The sequence below is a fragment of the Dromiciops gliroides genome, chromosome 4 (assembly GCF_019393635.1).
Source record: "Dromiciops gliroides isolate mDroGli1 chromosome 4, mDroGli1.pri, whole genome shotgun sequence".
Taxonomy (NCBI): Eukaryota; Metazoa; Chordata; class Mammalia; order Microbiotheria; family Microbiotheriidae; genus Dromiciops; species Dromiciops gliroides.
This window is the reverse complement of record NC_057864.1, coordinates 386,481,844-386,502,821: the sequence shown is the minus strand read 5'-3', so window position 1 is coordinate 386,502,821 and position 20,978 is coordinate 386,481,844. Positions and strand designations below refer to the sequence as shown.

The 20,978-nt window shown below is 36.6% G+C and overlaps 1 long non-coding RNA gene across 1 annotated transcript in view; it reads left to right on the top strand.

Moving 5' to 3' along the window:
• The first annotated feature begins 138 nt into the window (after positions 1-138).
• Positions 139-20,978, top strand: part of LOC122752696 — a 137,160-nt gene continuing 116,320 nt past the window's right edge. Inside the window, exon 1 of the long non-coding RNA XR_006356200.1 lies at positions 139-217. This is a non-coding gene — a long non-coding RNA (uncharacterized LOC122752696). The remainder of the gene's footprint in view (positions 218-20,978) is intronic.

The following is a 20,978-nucleotide window of genomic DNA, read 5'->3' as shown; positions in this document are numbered from 1 at the left end:
TCTCCCCCACCCTTGTCCCTGTCATTCCTCCACTACCTTATGCCTAGGGCCTAAAAGCCACACATTTTGTAGTGACAACGTTGGAAGTATTAAATAAAGCCAGTGCTTGATCAATCATTCTTTGTTGCATTTTCTCTACAGTGGATAACTTGCTGGCCCCGAAGTTAAGTCCTGGGTACAAATCTCACTGTAGACACATACTACCTGTGTGATCTAGGTAAGTCTCTTAACCTCTGTTGCTCTCAGTTGGCTCAAGTCTAAAATGGGATAATAATAGCCCTTACCTCCCAGGGTTGTTGTGAAGATTAAATGAGATGATATTTGTAAAGTCCTTGGCGTAGTACCTGGCAGATAGTAGGATTCTTTTTTCCCTTTTTCTTTATTTTGGTGGGGCAATGAGGGTTAAGTGACTTGCCCAGGGTCACACAGCTAGCAAGTGTCAAGTGTCTGAGGTCAGATTTGAACTCAGGTTCTCCTGAATCCAGGGCCAGTGCTTTATCCACTTTGCCACCTAGCTGTCCCCAGTAGGATTCTTAATAAATGATTATTTCCTTCTTTCCATGTCACACCATGGTTGGTAGGCAGAGATCATATCTAATTGAACCTATACCTGAAGAAGAGCACCTTTCTGCAATATACCCAATAAGTGGTTGTCTAATCTTTGCCTGAAGACTTCTGGTGGTGGGGGGACCCCATTAGTACCCTAAGCAGCCCATTTTGCCTCAGAATAGATGTAACTATGAGGCAGTTTTCCCCCTTATATGGCACTTAAAACAACCTCTCTTCCACCCATTGTTCCTGGTTCCCTCAGACTCAGAAAGATAAATTCTATCCTTCTATATGACAGCTCTTCACATACTTGAAATTGATTACTACCACAAGAGGAAAAGGTCAAGATTTTAAAGATAGAAACAGGAAGATAGAAAACAACAGACTTAATATGAACATAATTGTTAGGGAGAAACCAAAAATAACATCTACTTAGAACTGGACAAAGGCCTTTCAAGTTAAAAGCATCTTAAGACATCGCAGAACTAAGGTCACACAACTAATTAATTGGAGATGATCTTTATCTCCAGACTCTGAAGAGAGAAACTTTTACCTTCCTTCCATTCTATTGGATAGACATCTTGAGCTGTGGAAGAAATGCACTTAGGTATGAATCTTACCATTCAGAAAGATAGATTGAAGAGCAACAGCAGAAAGGAAGGGGTATATGGGATCCTATGCTATCTTCAAAAGAGTTGCGAATATTTCAAGCTTTTGGTGCTATGGGCTTGCATTTTAGATTCAAGACAAAAAACAACTCGGGGCACTCTTTGGACCAGTGAAATCACAAAATGGTCCCTTCCATGATATTCTCCTTTAGCATTATTTCCCAAAGACTGCTTTTCTTTGTGTATTCAGATGTTCATTCCCTTTCCTCTGTTTAAAACAGTATCTTGGATTTTGGGTCTTTTGCCCAAAGAAATCATGGAAAGGGGAATGGGACCCACATGTACAAAAATATTTATAGTTGCTCTTTATGTGGTGGCAAGGAATTGGAAGTTGAGGGGATGCCCATCAATTGAGGAATGGCTGGACAAGCTGTGGTATATGAATACAATGGAATACTATTGTGCTGTAAGAAATGATGAGCAGGAGGAGTTCAGAGAAACCTGGAGGGTCTTGCGTGGGCTGATGATGAGTGAGATGAGCAGAACCAGAAGAACATTGTATACAGTATCATCAACATTGAGTGTTGATCTACTGTGATGGACTATATTCTTCTTACCAATGCAATGGTACAGAAGAGTTCCAGGGAACTCATGATGGAAGATGATCTCCAAATCCAGGGCAAAAAAAAAAAAAAAAAAGAACTGTGGAGTAGATGCTGAATGAACCATACTATTTCTTTTGTTTTTGGTGCTGATGTTTTTCTATTTTGAGGTTTTTCATCATTGCTCTGATTTTTCTCTTATAACATGACTAATGCAGAAATATGTTTAATGTTATTATGTGTGTGTATATATAACCTATATCAGATTACCTGCTGTCTAGGGGAGGGGGGAGGGAGAGGAGGGAGGGAGAAAAATCTGAAATTGGAAAGCTCGTATAAACAAAAGTTGAGAACTATCTTTACATGTAATGGGAAAAATACTTTATTAAAGAAAAAAGAAAAAACAAAAATAATATCTTGCAAATAGCAGACTTCCTCAGAAGAGATAAAAGGATTTGGGATTTTCTGAATGCTGTACTATACATTCTTGTCTCTTATCAGTTCAAATTCCCTAGTCTTCACTAATTAGTAAGTGCTAACCTTTGGGGAAGATAACTAGAGGAGACTAATTTTCTCCAGCCTGATGACACAAGCTTCTGGTCCCACTAAGGCCTTGCCTTTCACATTTCTGTGGTTCTCGGACTTTTACTCAGATATGCCAAAAAATGGTACTCTGGTATTCCTAACAGGAATTCTACATGCTGCAGTGGTACCCTTGCCATCAAATTTATCCTGGCATTGACTTGGAAGGAGTTAACTGACTGTAGGCATACTCTATGGTTGCACTAAAGATGCCTCAATTCTTTTTTTTTTTTAATGTATAAGGTATTTTATTTTTTCCGTTACATGTAAAGATAGTTCTCAACTTTTGTTTATACAAGCTTTACAATTTCAGATTTTTCTCCCTCCCTCCCCTCCCTCCCCTCCCTCCCCCCTCCCCTAGACAGCAGGTAATCTGATATAGGTTATGTCTATATATCTCTATACATATACATATAGATATAGATATATACACACACATATATATATATATACACATAATAACATTAATCCTATTTCTGCATTAATCCTGTTACAAGAGAAAAAATCAGAGCAGTGATGCAAAACCTCAAAATAGAAAAAAACAACAACAGCACCCAAAACAAAAGAAATAATATGGTTCAATCAGCATCTATACTCCACAGTTCTTTTTTTCTTTTTTTTCCTTGGATTTGGAGATCCTTTTCTATCATGAGTTCCCTGGAACTCTTCTGTACCATTGAAGATGCCTCAATTCTTAACTCCTAGGCAAAATGTTGCCTTCAATAGCTTGTGCTAATTTGGTCCTTTATGAGTAGTCCTAACTATATTCTGGGGACAAATCCAGGTCTCCTGATTTGTAGTAAGGATTTTTATGCTAATGTACATACACCCATATATTATTTCATTATATATGCATATATGTGTGTGTATAAAAGTGTACATGCATGTATATGTGTGTGTGTGTGTGTACATATAGTAGTAGTAGTAGGCCTCCACCAGTCGGTGACGACCATGGATCAGTGCCTTGAAGAGCCACAGACCACAGTGTGGCTGTGGCTGTGTGTTGTATCTACCCCATGAGGAGTAGCTGGAGTATCCTCTCTGGGGCGCTGGCCTGGGCAGATCCATATGGAAAACGAGCTGTTGCCCATGCAGCAGGTTTTCCCTCTCCGCGACATTGGTGGATCCAAAGGAGAGGCAGAGCCAATACAGTTTGGCACCAGTGCCACTGCAGGAGTTGCCAGAGGGATGTGATGTCCAACATCCAACTGCCTAAGAGACTCTGACTCCTGATTTTTCCTCGGGGTTAACTCCCAAAGCCTTTCCCATATATGGGTATAGCCGCAAGGCAGTGGAGGTTTAAAATCGGGGTTTTCCTTCCCCTAGGCGAGTTGCTTACCAAGGCTGATGAGCCCCACCTTCCTGAAGGGACTGGTTTTAAGGCACCAGTGACTCACCTACGCCCCTTCTCCTGTTAGTGGAAACAGTTCCACCACGAGAAGGCCAGTGGTCAGAGGCTATTTGAGACGCACGCCATTGGAGCATTTTATAGAGAGTGGGAGCTTATCCCCACTCCCACCCCAGCATGACAACCTTTGGAACCAATGTACATATATATATGTGTGGATAGATAGATTGATAGATAGATAGATAGATAGATGATAGATAGATAGATAGATAGATAGATAGATAGATAGATAGATAGATAGGCAACTATCATACTATTATATGCTGCCTTAGATTAAAATATTTTTTTATATATCATATCTTTCCTGCTAGATTGTAAGCTGCTTGAAGGCAGGGTCCACATTTTATACATCTTTTCAGTGAATTTTAAAGATCAAAGAAAGTTATGAGAGTTGGAATGAAGCCCCCTGCTGGGAAGAACATTGTGAGCTCTGGCCTGAGGGGAGACCAGGTGGCTTTAGGGTCCGGAAGTGACCTTTTCTGGGGCTTTGAAGGTCAGTTCTTCACTGTCAGGAAGTGATTTTTGCTCGTGGGTCCTGTCGATCAAAGTTGTCAGTCGATTAAATTAGCTTGGGGCTCTGTATGTGGACAGAGGTTTCCAGTTTTGCAGGAGTTTTTGGGAAGAATCCCGGGAGGAGGGCTCACTTTTTTTTTTGGCCCAGGATCTCATTTTGAGTGGAGCAGAGACACTGGCTCCCTTAGATAGATAGATGAAGGCATCTTTACCTCTTTCTCTCTCTCCTTACCAAATTCTTATGCTCTTTAATAAATATTTAAAAGTCTGAACTCTTGCTAACCCTTCTAATTTAAGGCGACCACTCATTAGATTTTAGTAGATTTTAGACATCATAGCTAGAATTTTAGTCCCTTACAAAGTGAAAGTATGTTCAAGCATAAGGTAAAACCCTGAACATTGTAGTGGAATGGCTAACATTTTGTCGTTGATGCCATGAGATAGAAGGCAAAAAAAGTGCTAGGCTTGACTTTGAAAGATAGTTGAGAATACTGCCTCAGCTATATACTAGCTATGAAGTTAGGTGGCACAGCAGATAGTGTGCCGAGCCTGGAGTCAGAAAGACTCATCTTTGTGAGTTCAAATCTGGTTTCAGACACTTCATATCTGTGTGACCCCGAGCATGTCACATAACCCTGATTGACTCAGTTTCTTCATGGGTAAAATGAGTTGGAGAAGGAAATGGAAAATAATTCCAATATCTTTGCCAGGAAACCCCCAAATAGGATCATGAAAAGTCAGACACAACTGAAGAACCTAAGTTCAATACGTAACCAAAGGAACATTTCAGTTTCTTCACCTGTGCCTGACTTACCTTACTTGTTTGTCATGAGGTTAATGCATTTGAAGTATTTTGAAAACCTTAAAACATCACAGAAGGGCAGTTTGCATTGTTCTTCACTGGTAGAGATGGAGTCCATACTTTCTTTTGTCTTTTTTGGTGTAATGGATAGAGTGCCACAATGTATAGCCTTGGACATATACTGAATCTTTGACAGAGACTGGCTCCATGGTCCTGTGTAAATTACTTAACTACTCTCTATAACTCTCTAAGATTAAGCTTCAGAGAAGGTGCCAAGCTGCACAGGATTCTGTCTTCTAGGGTTTCCATATCAATGACAGATTCAGGTCCTTTCCTCTATCCCTATCTCATACCTATGATTTCTTTGCCAGAAGATTTCCATTGTGGACATTCCTTCCATGGATATAGAACAATTTATAACTGAAAATTTTCCAAAGTGGCTTGAGGACACTTAGAGGTTAAATGGCTTTTCCATGATCACACAAGGGTAGAACATGAACTCAGGTCTTCCTAACTCAAAAGCCAGGTGCAGTCTATGCAACTTGGCACATTTCTTCTGTCTAATAAATTATCAAATGAGACAATTGGTTATTTTTTAGGAGGATGACCTTTGAGGCCATAAGGGTCTGAAATGCTATTAATTACATGATATAAAAGATATACTATACTAATGGCATTATGTGCTCCCCAAAAGCTAGTGAGCTTTCTTATAGCTCATTAATTTACTGTCAGGAAATGATTTAGATATTAAGAAGGATAGGTCCCAGTGAGAAATCTTGGCAGGTAAACATGCCAATAATAGCTTGAAAAGGCAACTCTCCAAGATGGTGAAAAAGAAAACTATTACCTAAAAATTTTTCAATGTCCATTAAGTCACAAGGAAACATGAAAAAAGTGTTGAAATAAAGTAAAATGTTCTCTCTATAAAAAAGTCATCATAAAATTCTTTAAACTATTGTTGTGGGTATACCACATTTTGTTGACCAAGTTAGACTTAGCCTACCATTAAATTGATAGAATGTACATTTCTTGAAGGCATGGACTGTTTTGTTTTTGTCATTGTATCTCTAGTGTCCACTATAGTGATTGCCACATAGTAGGTTACCTAATAAATGTTTATTCATTGATTGGTTGATTAATCAATAATGATGATAGAATAAAAGAATTTCTGAATCCCATCAGAATTCATCTCTTCTTGTCCTTGAACAAAGCATGAATTTCTACTACAGATAAACCCAATAAGTAGTCATTTGTTCTCTCTCATACACATCCAGTGATAAAGATAGCCCTACTTCAAAGGTTAGTTGGTTTCACTTTCAGACAGACCTAAAAGTTCTTAATATTTAGTTGAAATTGGCCTTTGTGTGACTTTTATACATCATTTTAAGTTAGGCTCTTTAGAACCACACAGAACATGCCTATTCCCTTTTCTACAACTGGGATGTCTAATTCTTTCTCCACATGACAGCCCTTCAAATATTTGATGACAGTTATCATGGGATAACTAACAATTATTTTCCCCAAACCCCCTAGTATATGTATCCATTGAATTATTAATCACTTTCTTAATTAGCTAGCTAGGGAAAAGCTCTTAGATTAGAACAGAATACATTTGGCTTTTGTGTAAGGGAAGTAGTGTTTAATTCATTTCTGTCTTTCTCAATTACTATAATTCTAGTATTGCTACTAGTAAAAAGAACTCTATTTTTGGTTACACATTACCTTTTCATGAAGAGTTTTAAATACCTAATGAAATGTAATTCAGAGAGCATTGTCACATAATAGGAAAAGTGCATTTGTGCTGTGTGTTGGTAGTGGTGGTAGTAATGGAGAAAGTATGAAAACCAAAAAAATATTTTGAATGAAACACAAAGATAGGCTTTTATCCACCTATGCTGAGCAGAGTAGAAATGAACATAAGCACAAGTTAATTTTTTTTTTTTTAGTGAGGCAATTGGGGTTAAGTGACTTGCCCAGGGTCACACAGCCAGCAAGTGTTAAGTGTCTGAGGCCGGAGCTGAACTCAGGTACTCCTGACTCCAGGGCCGGCGCTCTATCCACTGCGCCACCTAGCTGCCCCCAGCACAAGTTAATTTTAAGAAATGTCCACAATATTTGTATGCACTCCTATTATCTGGTGGGTGATTTAGTCAGGATTGCTCTACTACCCCTAAAATGTGGGCAATTTAATCTTTCTGTGATTTAGTTTCTTCATCTGTGAAATGGGATGTTTAATGTTGCCAGGCAGTTCACAAGCATTTTGAAGTTGTAATCCCTTGGATCCAATGGCAAAATTCACCTAGAACAAAACAAAATCTAATTATCATGATTCTGATTCACTTTGCTTGAATGAATTCCAGAGACTCTATTCTACATAATTGTATCTCAATGCAGGATAGCTATCTCAACCATCAAACTATCTTATCAAACTAAACACAAAGATTAACTGTGTATATATTCCTATGTTGAAAAACAATTCTGTGCTATGACCATGCCCTAGTTTGGTCTTTCTTTACATAGATCAGCAACTAACTTCCTATTAATATTTAAATAAATGACTAGAAAGGGTTAAAGGGAGATTAATTAATTATAATAACAAAGGCATACATTTCCCAAAGCAAAGTTATGAGTACAGGTCAGAACTATGTCCTCCCTTTGGCTTGAATTGCTCTAATTATAATCTCTGTCTCAGGAAAAGATTGCATAGAAATGCAAAGAAAGGTAGGCTGGGGAAACACCAATCCTTTTGTTGAATTGGGGAGAACAGACAATTATATAGAATGAATCTATATGATTCCTACAAAATTAGAGGGAAAAGAATAAAAGCAATTCATTGAAATACAGTGGTGAGTTCTTTTATTTAAGACATTTGTACAGTATAAGTTATCCTCCTCACCCCCAGGTAGAAACAAGAGCAAGATTCACAAAGAATGTTACCCTAAAAGCTGCCATGCAACTTCCTACAGTGCTCACAGATTAGCCTGATCTGGGAAGGACAATATATAGTAAACCCACAGAAATAATGCCGTGTGTGTGTGTGTGTGTGTGTGTGTGTGTGTGTGTGTGTGTGTGTGAAGGGCTAGAAGCAAAAGGTGGGTTATTTGTGGAAAGGGTCATTTGTAAGTTGTTCATCAAACAAAGGATCTAGGGCCCAGGAGAGCAGTTTGGCTATTGGACAGCAATAGAATCCATGGTCAAACAAAAACATAGTCCAAGGTCAGGCAATAATTCAAGGAAATGGACATCTAAAGTTGCCTGATCTTGTACAAATTATTCATATACAATTTCTCTAGCCTCAGTGTGGTTGTTTTATAGGATCCTTTAGGTCAGCGGTGTCAAACTGAAATAGACATGGGGGAGGGGTGTCACTAAACTATATATAAGGATTCTTGTCAGTTGCCCTATTAACTTGTCAATTGTGTATCAAGCTAGAAAGCCACATAGTAATATTATCTATGTTATATTGTATTAACTATTTATTTTGTTAAGCATTTTCCAACTATATTTTAATCTGGTTTGGGCTGCAATCAGATTATTTGGGTCTGTATGTAGGCTATATATTTGAGATCTCTAATTTAGAACAAGAAGTTCTCAATCTAGTCCAGTGGATAGATTTCAGTGGGTCCAGAAATTTGCATGAAGAAAAAGTATATCCTAGAATTGGGCCAACCACTAACAGATTTGACATTTCCTTCAATTATGAATTATATGTACACATATGTATATATATGCATGCCTATACACATGTACATATATGCACATAAAACATAACAAACACATTAACACATGCACATGCATACATGTATTCTAAGAAGGGCCCATAGGTCTCAGCAGACTGCCAAAGAGATCCATGACATATACATGAAATGTTAAGAACCCCTACTTTTTGGGGTCAAAGCTGATGATTTCAGGTGTTGCTTCTGGCTTTAGATCCTATAATTCCATGCAGCCCTAGCACTCTAGTACTAACCCTAACCCTCTTGGTTGTTCTGAATGTGTTTCAGCTCTGGACAGCTCGTAGCTACTGTTAGAAATGTTCCTGTGCAGTGGCAATTATTCATTTTGATTGATACACTGATGGAAACAGGGACATTGACTGAATTTTAAAACAAAATATGAAATGGTAAAAATGAATTTTTATGTCATGAATATTTACAAATCACTGCCACAAATTACTGAGATGATGAGTTTGATCATTAAAAACTATATTGGGTGCTTATTAGAATAAGAACCACATCTATCGATACTCTCCATGATTTAAATCGAGTCCTCAATGTATCTGATACAGATCCTCATTTGGAGATGCACTTGATGTGTCTTTTTGAGGTATAAACTAACAACAATTACCAGTTATAGAAAGATGAACACTTCCTTGACAAAAAAGGAGAAAGAGGACTGATGGACATTAATAGGGCATGTGATAAATAGGCCTAAAATCTACCAAAACACTTTAGGAATAAGCAGATATCACTTCACTGAACAATAATCTAGGCTGATAATATGTACTCATCATTGGATTAGTAGTTCAGATAGACCTTATGAAAAGGCCAAGATCCAAGAAAGACAACTGCATGAACTCAGTCTATAATATGTTGAGAAGGAAATATTGAACAACTGTTTGAGACTTATGAATTTGTGCAAATTAAAGGGTTTCTGATGTCAGTTCAGGACCAGATTATTACCACTACATATAAGAGAAAGTTTATCCTTAAGGAAATTAGACTTAGTGATTAATGTAGATCGGGGTGGGGGGGGAGTATAAGTTGTATAATAAAGTAATTTAGGAAGTAAAAATTTAGCACCTACTGAATATCTTGTAAGATATGACCTGATATCTAGAATTATACATCAACCCCTCTCTATCTTTCATGTACTGAGAGAGTCATTCTATTTAGTTAAGAGATGATTCCTCAAGAGAGTAGTTCCATTCACATGTGGGGTCAAAAAGCATATTTCATGGGTCTACAAATTGGTTGATGGATGAGGAATAAGAGGCAACAGTGTGAATGATTCTCTATGGGAGTTTGGTAATGAAAGAGAGGAATAATATTAGGTGATACCTGTGGAGAAATGTAGGATCAAGGAAATGTTTTTGTTTTTGTTTTTGTTTGTCTGTTTTCTGAATGGGGTAGGCCTGAGTCTGTTTGTAGGCAACTGGAAAGGAACCAACAGATAGGGGAAAGGAAAATATGAGAATCTAAGAGAAGGAGTGATTTATGGTAGGGGGAAGAAGGGGAGTGAATTGAATGTACAAGGGGAATGGTTAGCCTTGAGCAACCTCTTCCTAAGTAGAGATTAAAAATGGTGAATCCTCCAGAACAGAAGTAACCAATACACTGGGTACAACCAACAACATTTTTTAGTATGGCCTAAACCAGATTAAAATGGGGAAATTTCATATTTGGAAATATTTTAATTTTAATTTTCTAAATGTAAGTTAAATATATTTTAACAAATTTAATTTAATTTTAATTGGGGCATATTTAACAAAATAAGAAAAAATATAACAGAACATAGACAATATAAATATATGGTTTCTTAAGTCAATAGGCAGACTATAGCATATATATATATATAGTGCCTGTTTTTATTTGAGTCTGACACCACTGCTCAGTTATTTGTTACTATATGTAATAATGTTTGCATAAAGCATCAGATCATAATACCTCCTAAAGGATTAAGTCACTAAAAAGAGTTTGACCTAACTATTCATAAGTGACTGAAAATTACCTAGTTTTCAAAGAAATGCAGATAAACAAAACTGGTCTATCACATATCTTAGGCATTGTATATGGATAATGTACTGGACACAGAATTGGATAAGTACTGTATTTTCATATGGCTATGTTCTGTTAAAGGCAACACATTTGAGGAAAGATATAAATTACCTGGACAGTGTCAAGGGGAGGGCAATCACAATGGTGATTATATTTCAAAATTAGATTGTGTTTTAAAAATTAATGCCTTAATGACCAGACATTTCTCCCTTTAAAAAGGCTCATCTTTTAAATTCAAGTGTTCTTCTAATGATGCCATATAGTAACAAAAAATGAAATATCACAGTCTACATGGAGTTGAACTTGTTAGTTAACCAATAATTATGAAATTTCAAATTAAACAAAGCTGAGAGGGATGCCTGCCACACAGGAAAAAAAAATTGGGCAATATAGAAATGCCTGGTGGGCATATATATATATATATATATATATATATATATATATATATATATATATATATATGTTGTTGTTCAATCATTTCAGTCATATCCAACTCTTTGTGACCCCATTTGGGTTTTCTTGGCAAAGATACTGTAGAGTTTTGCCATTTCCTTTTCCAGCTCATTTTATAGCTGAGGAAATTGAGGCAGTTAAGTGAGTTGCCCAGGGTCACACAGCTAGTAAGTATCTGAGGACAAATTTGAACTCAGGTCTCCCTGATTCCAGGCCTGGCACTCTATCCACTGTACCACCTATACCACAACATAAAACTAGTGATGAATTATGAAAGAGAATAATAGAATCACAGAATGAGTTAGAAGATACAATCTATACATGAATTTGAATTCCTTCTATGGTACACACAATAATTTGTCATCTTTCTTTTGATTGAAGATATACAATGGGAGCAGGGTAGAACCTAGTAGCTTCTGATACAGCCCATTCTACTATGTCCCAATTCTTTTTCTTTTTCTTTCTTTTTTTTTTTTTTAGTGAGGCAATTGGGGTTAAGTGACTTGCCCAGGGTCACACAGCTAGTTAAGTATTAAGTGTCTGAGACTGGATTTGAACTCAGGTACTCCTGACTCCAGAGCCGGTGCTCTATCCACTGCACCATCTAGCTGCCCCTGTGGCCCAATTCTAACTGTTAGGAAGTTGTTTTTTCCCCTTTCATCATGCCCAAATTATTTATATTTTTTACCCAGTGATCCTACTTCTGTCCTCTGAGGCCAAGCATAACAAATCTTATTCTTCTTCGGTGTGAAAGTCTCTCAAATACTTGAAGACATTTATCATGTTACCCCAAAGTCCTCTTTTCATAATGCCAAATGTTCCCATGTCTTTCAACTGATCTTAATATGATATGATCAAAGCCCTTCACCATTGTGATTGCCTTCCCCTTAGTACTGTCCAGGTAATTGATATCTTTCTTCAAATGTGTTGCCTAAAACTGAACACAATCCATACGTGGTATGACTCCATCAAAGTCCAGTGTGACTGTTACTCCTTTTTTCCTGTATACTATGACATTTTTAATACTACCAAGGATTGCTTTAACTTTGGGGTCTGCCATTTCTCCATTTACTTATAATGAGTATGCTATCCACTAAAGACCTCAAATCTTTTTCAGAAAAACTGCTGTCTAGTCATGCTTTACCCATCTTGTACTTGTTAAATTGATGTTCCTGGACATGAGGAAGACTTTACATTATTTCTATGAAATTTTATTTTATTAGATTTCAGATACTGACTGTCAATTAGTGTGTTAACTGTCTTTTCCAGCTTTTTTTTTTTTACCTGCAAATTGGATCAACATGCCATCTATGCCTTTGTCTGTCATTGAGAGCAAATTTAAACAGCGTAAAGCCAAGAAGAGATTACTGGGACACTACACTGGAGACCTAGTTCCAGGTCATTAATAACTATTCTGTGGGTCTGACCATTCAACCAGTTTTTAATTCATTTAACTGCACTAGCTTTTAGTTCACATCTCTCCAGTTTTTCCCATAAGAATATCATATGAGACTTTGTCAAATGTCTGATAAAATCTAGGAAAACCATATCTATAGCTCTCAGCTACCAGTCTAATAATGCTGTCACAAAAGGAAATTGGTATAGTCTGAAATGACACATTATTGATGGAGCCATGCTGACACTTGGTGATCATCATTTCCTTTTCTAGATATTTTCCAACCATCAGGTTGATAAAACCTTCCTAAATGTTGAAAAGAATGAGAGTTGGTCTTCAGTGGACTATAATTTTCAGTCTTCTTTGTCTTACCATTTTTGAAAATCAATATATTTTGCCCTTTTTCAATCATGTGGTATCTCTACTATTCTCCATGATCTTTCAGTGGGCTCAGCAAATATATTTTCCAGTTCTTTCGATCTCCTAGAGCACAATTCATTTGGGCTCAGTTATCTTCAAGGGTAGTTAGGTGCTTTCTTAGTTTTTGCTGACTTTTCTTATATACTACTTTTGTTTTGTTCTTTCCAAAGATGAACATGAGGTGATAAAGGCCTATGCTAGAATAATGGCAGCATCAGAGGAGAGAGGGTGGCTTATATACTAGAGATTCACTGCAAAAAGGTAAAATAGACAGGTCTTGGAAAAAGATAAAAGGAATTAGAGATAGTGAGGAATCCAAGATGACTCCTGGGTTGCAAACCTGAGAGACTGGGAGGATATTGTTGCCTTCTACAGTAATAGGGAAGGTTAGGGTTGGGGAGGATTTAGGGAGAAAGATATTAAGTTCCTTTTTGGACATACTGAGTTTAAGATGTCTATTAGACAGCCAGTTTGGAATGCCTGAAAGACAGTTGGAGATGTCAGATTCGAGGTCAGTAGAGATATTGGGGCAGTAGAAGAAGATTTGAGAATCATCAGCATAAATATGGTAATTCAATCCATGGGATCTGATGAGATCACCAAGTGAAGTAGTATAGAAGGAGAAGAGACAAGGTCCCAAGAAACAACCTAAAGTACACCTACAGTTAGAGGGCATGATCTGAAATAGGATCCATCAAAGGAGACAGAGAGGGAGTGGTCAGATAGGTGGGAAGAGAATCAAGAGAGAGTGGTATCCTAAAAATCTAGTATTTCATTGGTTCTCCAGACAATATCAAGAGATTTAGAGAATTGCCCAGAGTATGTTAGGTAATACCCCACCTCCTGCATGGAGAATTATTGGGATGTCACAGAAGAAAATGTGCATGGGATCTGTGAATGGTAGAGTGTGAGGTAACTGAGAGTGCAGCTCCCCATACCTCTCCAAAAAAATAAGAAAAATGTCCTTCTCCCTCCCCCAATGCAGCAAAAAGCAACGATAGAAAGAGATTTGAAGGAAGTCACTGTAATTTAATAATTCCAGAGAAAAATATATATTGATGATCAACTCACTGTCAGTAATAATTAATAGTCAATAAACATTTATGAAATATCTAATGTGTGTCAAGCAATATGTTAAGCACTGGGAATATAAATAAAAATAAAAAGATAGTTCCCACCCTCAGGAAGTTTACTTGGATTATCACAATAACCATTTTTCTTTTTTCTGGCCCTACTACCCCACAGCCCTTCAAAGGCTTTCCCTTCATCCCTTCCATCATATTAGCTATAATTCTAGGCATCCACTTTTAGAGTTACCCCTCTGTTGATATACAGAGTTGATTTAGGCCCAGGAATTTGATTAACCAAAGCTTGTTAGGAAAGAGAGGGGGCAAATGTAAAGAAATATGGAAGCAGGGAAAGGGAAGATATGGAGAAAGGAGACCAGAAGGGCAGTATTGGTTATAACTCTATAGGAATCAACAGGGATTCAAAGATAGACTGAAAGGAAAGTGGATGGGAGCCAGTTGCAAAGGTTAATCTGTTTCCCTACACCCATATGGCTGAGGATCTTCCCCCAATCTCTTTGTGGCTAGTCCTCTGGAGGAAGCCTAGGACTAAAGAAGGTTAATTACTTAGAGGACAATGAAGATTATAAGACTAGGATTATATAAAATGGAAATGCAGCCCAACTCTAGTGGCCTCTCAGATTCTCCTTACAATGGTTTCCCAACTGTTTACCCTTACCACTTGAAGTTCACATATCCTGTTCAACTCTAGTGTATAAAACAGTCAACAGTGATTGGGGGAGGAACATCATAGGCTTAGTTCTATCTCGTAGTCATCTAATATGGTAGGGAAAAGATTCATAATAAAAAGAACCATATATCATACAAAAAATTCAGCAGTATGACTAATAAAGACAGGTAAAAATAACAGAATAGGAAAAATGAATCATCAAAGAAAAAAAAGGACCACAATAAACAACTATTTCACATCAGAGAGAGGTGAAGTCTCCATGCGCAGGTGAATGTACTAAAACTAATTTTGTGAAGGTTCCATTCAAACAATCCCAAGCATTTTCAGAATAGTTGAGAAGAGCAAAGAATTAAATGAAATTATCAAAGAAAAAAAACCACAATGATGTTAAGAGATAAACAGGAAAACCTCATTATGTTTAAAAGCAGCATAAACAATTAAAATAAAATATTTACTCTATTTGTACCAAATTTTATAGCAGCTAAGTTCTTAAAAGAAAAACAAGATGGATTGCAAAAAGATATTGATACTAACACAATAGTAGTAGGAACCGTTAACTTTTTTTTTTTTTAGAGCCTGAGAAGTCGAACAGAAAGATAAATAAGAAGTAACCTATCAAGCTGAAGAGACATTTAGGAAAATTAGATTTTGCTTACCTAAGAGGATTTTTAATGTGAATATTAAGCCTCTCTAAAATTTGATTTTTGAAGATTACTAAAAAACAGTGAGCAATTAGCTAGACAAGTCAGGAAAAAGAGAGAGAAATTAAATTGCCATATACTTTTTTTTTACACAGAGAGAATATAAACAGAGAAAAAAGAAAAAGAATCATTAAAATTTCTCTACACATCTCTGTTCCAATAAAATTAAGAATTAAAAGGAAGTGGATGAGAATCTACATAAATATAAATTAACCCAAATTTTTTAAAAAATAGGAAATAGGTAGATTGATCCAATCTTAGAAACAAAAATCAATCAAGGTATAAATGAACTGCCAAAAAAATTACTTGGCCAAAGGAAATTTTGCATAAAACATTTAAAAAGCAAATTAATACCTACATTATTTTTTCTGCAGAATTAAGAAAGAAAACACTTTACCAGATTCCTTTTATGAGACAAATATAGTCCTAATACTAAAATTTAGGGGGAATGATCAAAAAAGGTGGGAGTAAAGGGAACATAGCATAACAGACCTCAAAATGCTTATCAGTATTTAACACTATTGGTGCTAGTTAGAAATAGGGAAAAAATGTTCTTAACAAAAATCTGGAATTAAAGTCAATGTCCTCTAATTGGGGAATAACTGAAAATATTACAGTTATATGAACATAGTGAAAGTAATTATAAATATCAGGAATTCAGAGGCATGTGGGATGATAGGTATGAACTGATAACAGTAAAATAAGCAGAACCAAAAGAAAAATGTAGTCAATCACAACAATTGAATGATTGCCAAAAAGGAAACTAGAATTTTAGTAACTGAAAAAAAAGATTGTCCTGGTTATCGTTAGTGAAATCTATTTATTTCCTCTAGTAGAGAGTGTAACAATTGGAATGCTGGAGAGTTACTGTAGGAAAGCTCCACCATGAGGAGAAAGCCTCTGAGGGCAAGGCCATGTAGCTTTTCTTTGGCATCAGGAAGTAACGTTTGCTGGTGGGAGGAAGAGGGGGCAAGGCTGGCTCTCTCGCTCTCTTTCCTCAGGACTCGGGTGGAGAAGGGAGCTAGAAATGCACTCTCCCTTTAAAAGATAGATGAATCTAGGCCTTTCTCTTTCTTTTCGCCAAATTCTTATTCTCCTTACTTTTTTAGCACCTTACAAGAGGTAGGGAATTACTATGGTAAAAAATTGTATACATTGTCATTATGACTTTGTTTCAATTGCCTATGTATCTTGAAAATCAAAATGCAAAAGTTTCATTTGGTTCAAAGATTATTCTATTAATCTATATTCAATGATTTTCCCATTTCCCCCCTAATTTTATATACTCAAAAGGTCATTACATTAGGTGTTTCCACTTAACTGGGGTTTTTTTTTTTTGTTACAAGGTAGGGTTTAATTTAGAATAAAAACGAGATATTTCTAGATATAGCTATGACATAAAAAAAAGCAGCAATAAAGCTTTTTAAAAAAGAAATTATTAGTACATATCCCATCTGTTCCTTTGGAGGGAATAAGTAACATGACATCAGCACGACAAAGAAGCTTAGAGGTAGGAACCTGTAGAAAGTCCTTCCTATTCATAGTACTGGTTAGTATTCTTTCTCTTCAATATCCATGAATATGACTCCTAGATGCCTTAATCATGACAAGAATAGCATATTATTAATTATATATGTCATAAATAATATAGATGATCCTTTTCAAAAATGGACAGTGATAACAAGATGATATATAATTATATATGTCATTAATATTATGACATACATATATCATGATAAAGGTAACTAAGAGATACTGTGGCTAGAGCACTGGACCTAGAGTCAGAAAGACTTGAATTCAAAACTGGTCTCAGACATTTAATAGCTTTGTGACCCTGGGCAAGTCACTTTACCTCTCAGTCTATCTAAGTTTCTTCATCTGTAATATGGGGTTGAATATAAGCACCTACTTCCCAGGGTTGTTTTGAGTATAAAATGAGATCATATTTCTAAAGCATTTTGTAAACCTTAAAGTGCTATAGAAATGTTAGTTGCTGCTGCTGCTACTATCTCTACTACTACAAGTACATTTTGGGATCAGCCCTAAATGTGAGTCATATAAAAATTAAGTCTATTCTCTATCGATCTATCTATCCATACACATATGTGTATGTCTATGTTTGTATGTGTAGGTGTCTACACACATATGGAATGACTGTGATATAAAAAACAAAATCATACACACATAAATATTCACATATAAATATGCATTATGTCACATATTCTTTATGTTCCCCAATACAATGTAAGCTACTTGAGGACAATTGTGTGTGTGTGTGTGTGTGTGTGTGTGTGTGTGTGCTGTACTCTGTGTCTAATATATACCTCATATATGGTATTGTTCACTGAATCTATGTGACCCTATGACATGCCAGGCCTTTTCTCTCTTCCACTATTTTTCAAAGTCTGTCCAAGCTCGTATTCATTGCTTCTATGATAATATCTATCTCTCTCATCCTCTTCTGTCCCCTTTCCTTTTTGCCTTCAATCTTTCCCAATATCAGGATCCTTTTCAATGAGTCTTGTCCTCTCATTATGTGGCCAAACTATTTAAGCTTCAGCTTCCATATTTGTCTGTCCGGTGAAGAGTCTGAATTAATTTCTTTAAGTATTGACTGATTTGATCTACTTTCTGCCCAAGGAATTCTCCAGAACCATAATTTGAAGGTGTTGATTCTGTGGCCCTCAGCTTTCCTTACAATTCACCTCTCACAGCCATACATTACTACTGGAAAAACCATAATTTTGATTACACAGACCTTTGTTAGCAAGGTGATGTCTCTGTTATTCATGTCATGCTATGCTGTACAGGTTTGCCATAGCTTTCCCTCAAAGGAGCAAGTGTATTTTAAGTTTATACTTTCAGCCACTGTCTACAGAAGTCTTTGAGCCCCAAAATATAAAATCTGATACTGCTTCTGTTTTTCTTCTCCCTCTATTTGCCAGGAAGTGATGAAACCAGTTGCCATTATCTTAGGTTTTGTTGTTGGGTTTTTTAATGTTAAGCTTCAAGCCAGCTCTTACACTATCTTTTTTCACCCTCATCAAGAGGTATAATTCTCCCAGGTAATTCTTCTTGATTTTCTGCCTTCAGAGTGGTATCATTCACATATTTGAGATTGTTGCTATTTCTCTTGGAAACCTTAACACTGGTTTTTGATTCTTCCAGCCTGTATGATGCACTTTGCCTATAAATTAAATAAATAAGGTGACACTGTATAGTCTTAGTATACTCCTTTTCTACTCTTAAACCAATCAATTTTTCCATGTTTGGTTTTAACTGTTGCTTTTAGACTGCATACAAGTTCCTCAGAAGACAAGTTAGATGATATAGTACTCCTATCTCTTTGAGGACTTGCCACATTTTGTCATGATCCACATGGTTTTATTATAGTCAATAAAGCAGAAATAGATGGGGGGATTTTCTGGAACTTCCTTGCTTTCTCCTTAATCCAGTAAATGTTGGCAATTTGGTCTCTAGTTCCTCTGCCACTTTGAACTGCTCCTATGGTAATTCTTAATTCACATATTGCTGAAGTCTAGCTTAAGCTAGACTTCAGAATTTTAAGCATAACCTTGCTGACATGTGAAATGAGCACAATTGTTTAGTAATTCGAGCATTCCTTGGCACCACCCTTCTTTATGATTGGGACATAGATTGATCTTTTTTGATCCCTTTTTATTGAGTTTTCCAAATTTGTTAGCATATTGAGTTTGGCACTTTGACAACATCATATTAGGACTTTAAATAGCTCAGCTAGAATTCTGTCACCTTCACTAGCCTTATTGTTGGATATAGTAGTCACAATAAATTCTTGTTCCATTGTACAGTAGGGAGTATCCATATTAATGTTATCAAAGAGCCAATGAGATATGAAAGCAATCATGATGATGACTATGATTAAATATATAGCACCATTAGATTTACAAGGTACTTTTTTCACAACTATTCTTCAAGGTGAGTAGTGCAAGTATAATTGTGCCCATTTTAGAGATGAAGAAAGTGAGGTCCTGAGAGGCACTTCTCCATAATTACACAGCTATTATCTAAGTCATGATTCCAACTTAAATTTCCTTTCTTTGAGTCTAGAGTTAAATTCATTACCCTCTTTGTCATACAAAACTTTGTTCTTCTGTGACACAATATCACTACATAACACAGAAAGAATCTCACCATAGTGAAAGAGGGGAAAACAAAACAAAAACCACTGTACCAAAACTCAGACTAATTGGCTGGCAGACTAAGGTTAACCATTGAGTAGCAGGGTGACCTTAAGTAAGTCATTTAATCTCTCTGCATTTCTGTTTCCTTATCTACAAAATAAGGGTTTTAGAGGAATGGTTTCTAAGATGCCCTCATAGTTCTAAATTCTAGGATACTGTGAGGAATGGAGTCAGTACTAAGCATTTTAGATAGACTCATGAAGCAGGTTGGGAAATTCCCCTGCTGCCAAGTCATTAGGCTATTTCCATTTTTTTTTAACCAAAAAGGTGAAAATGCAAGAAATTGAGGTCATCCCTCAAGCTACCAGATGGGATTTCCTGATTGCCTTTGGGGATAATTCTGCCCCAACACTGCACAGTATAAGAGATAGGACAATCATCCATAATTGGTCCTTGGCAGGCCTGATTGGCCCAATTAAAAGGTGCATGGCCCTGGTACAATGACATGTGTTCATGGAAAAGAAAATCCCCGTCCCTACCCCCAGAATACTGCCATGAGCATTATAATTTATCCATAGTTAGTCTTAATCAGTAGATTTCCAATATGAGATATTAAACATATGTTGTACAGTCACACTGTATTCCCTGGACACTGGCCATTTCATGGTGCCTAATCCATGACAACATAAACTGGCCAACTGCCTTTGCATTTTCATTAGTCTCAACTAGAGAGTTGAACCTTTTTCTAAACACAGGATGCTCTCTTCCCTTACCTCTGGGGGAAAGGAAGGGATTACAAGTGTACTTTCATTAATTTCATTAATTGGAGCTGTGAAAATACTGTATTAGGTGAAACAATAAAAGGAGGAGGAAGCAGTCAGTTCCACGGGAAGAGGGTTATAAATGAGATAGTAAGCAAATTACTCTCTGCTTGAACATCTGGAGCCTGAATGCTAGCTTAGATCATTGCCAAACATCTGATTTGTGGCTTGGGTGGTCAGCCAAATGGTATTACAGTGAGATTTTGTGATATTCCAATGGGTTTTGGTTATAATGTATTAACAGTGTAAACAACATTGACTGGAATAATTTTAAGCATGGTGTATCTAGAAATCTTTGGTACCAAGAAACCAGAATAATTCTCTAGGACTGCATGATAACCCATAGTTACGATGTTAGGGACAAAACATACCTGAGTAAAAGAAATAACTTTGTACCCTGTGGAGAAGTATTTATTCCAGCAAAT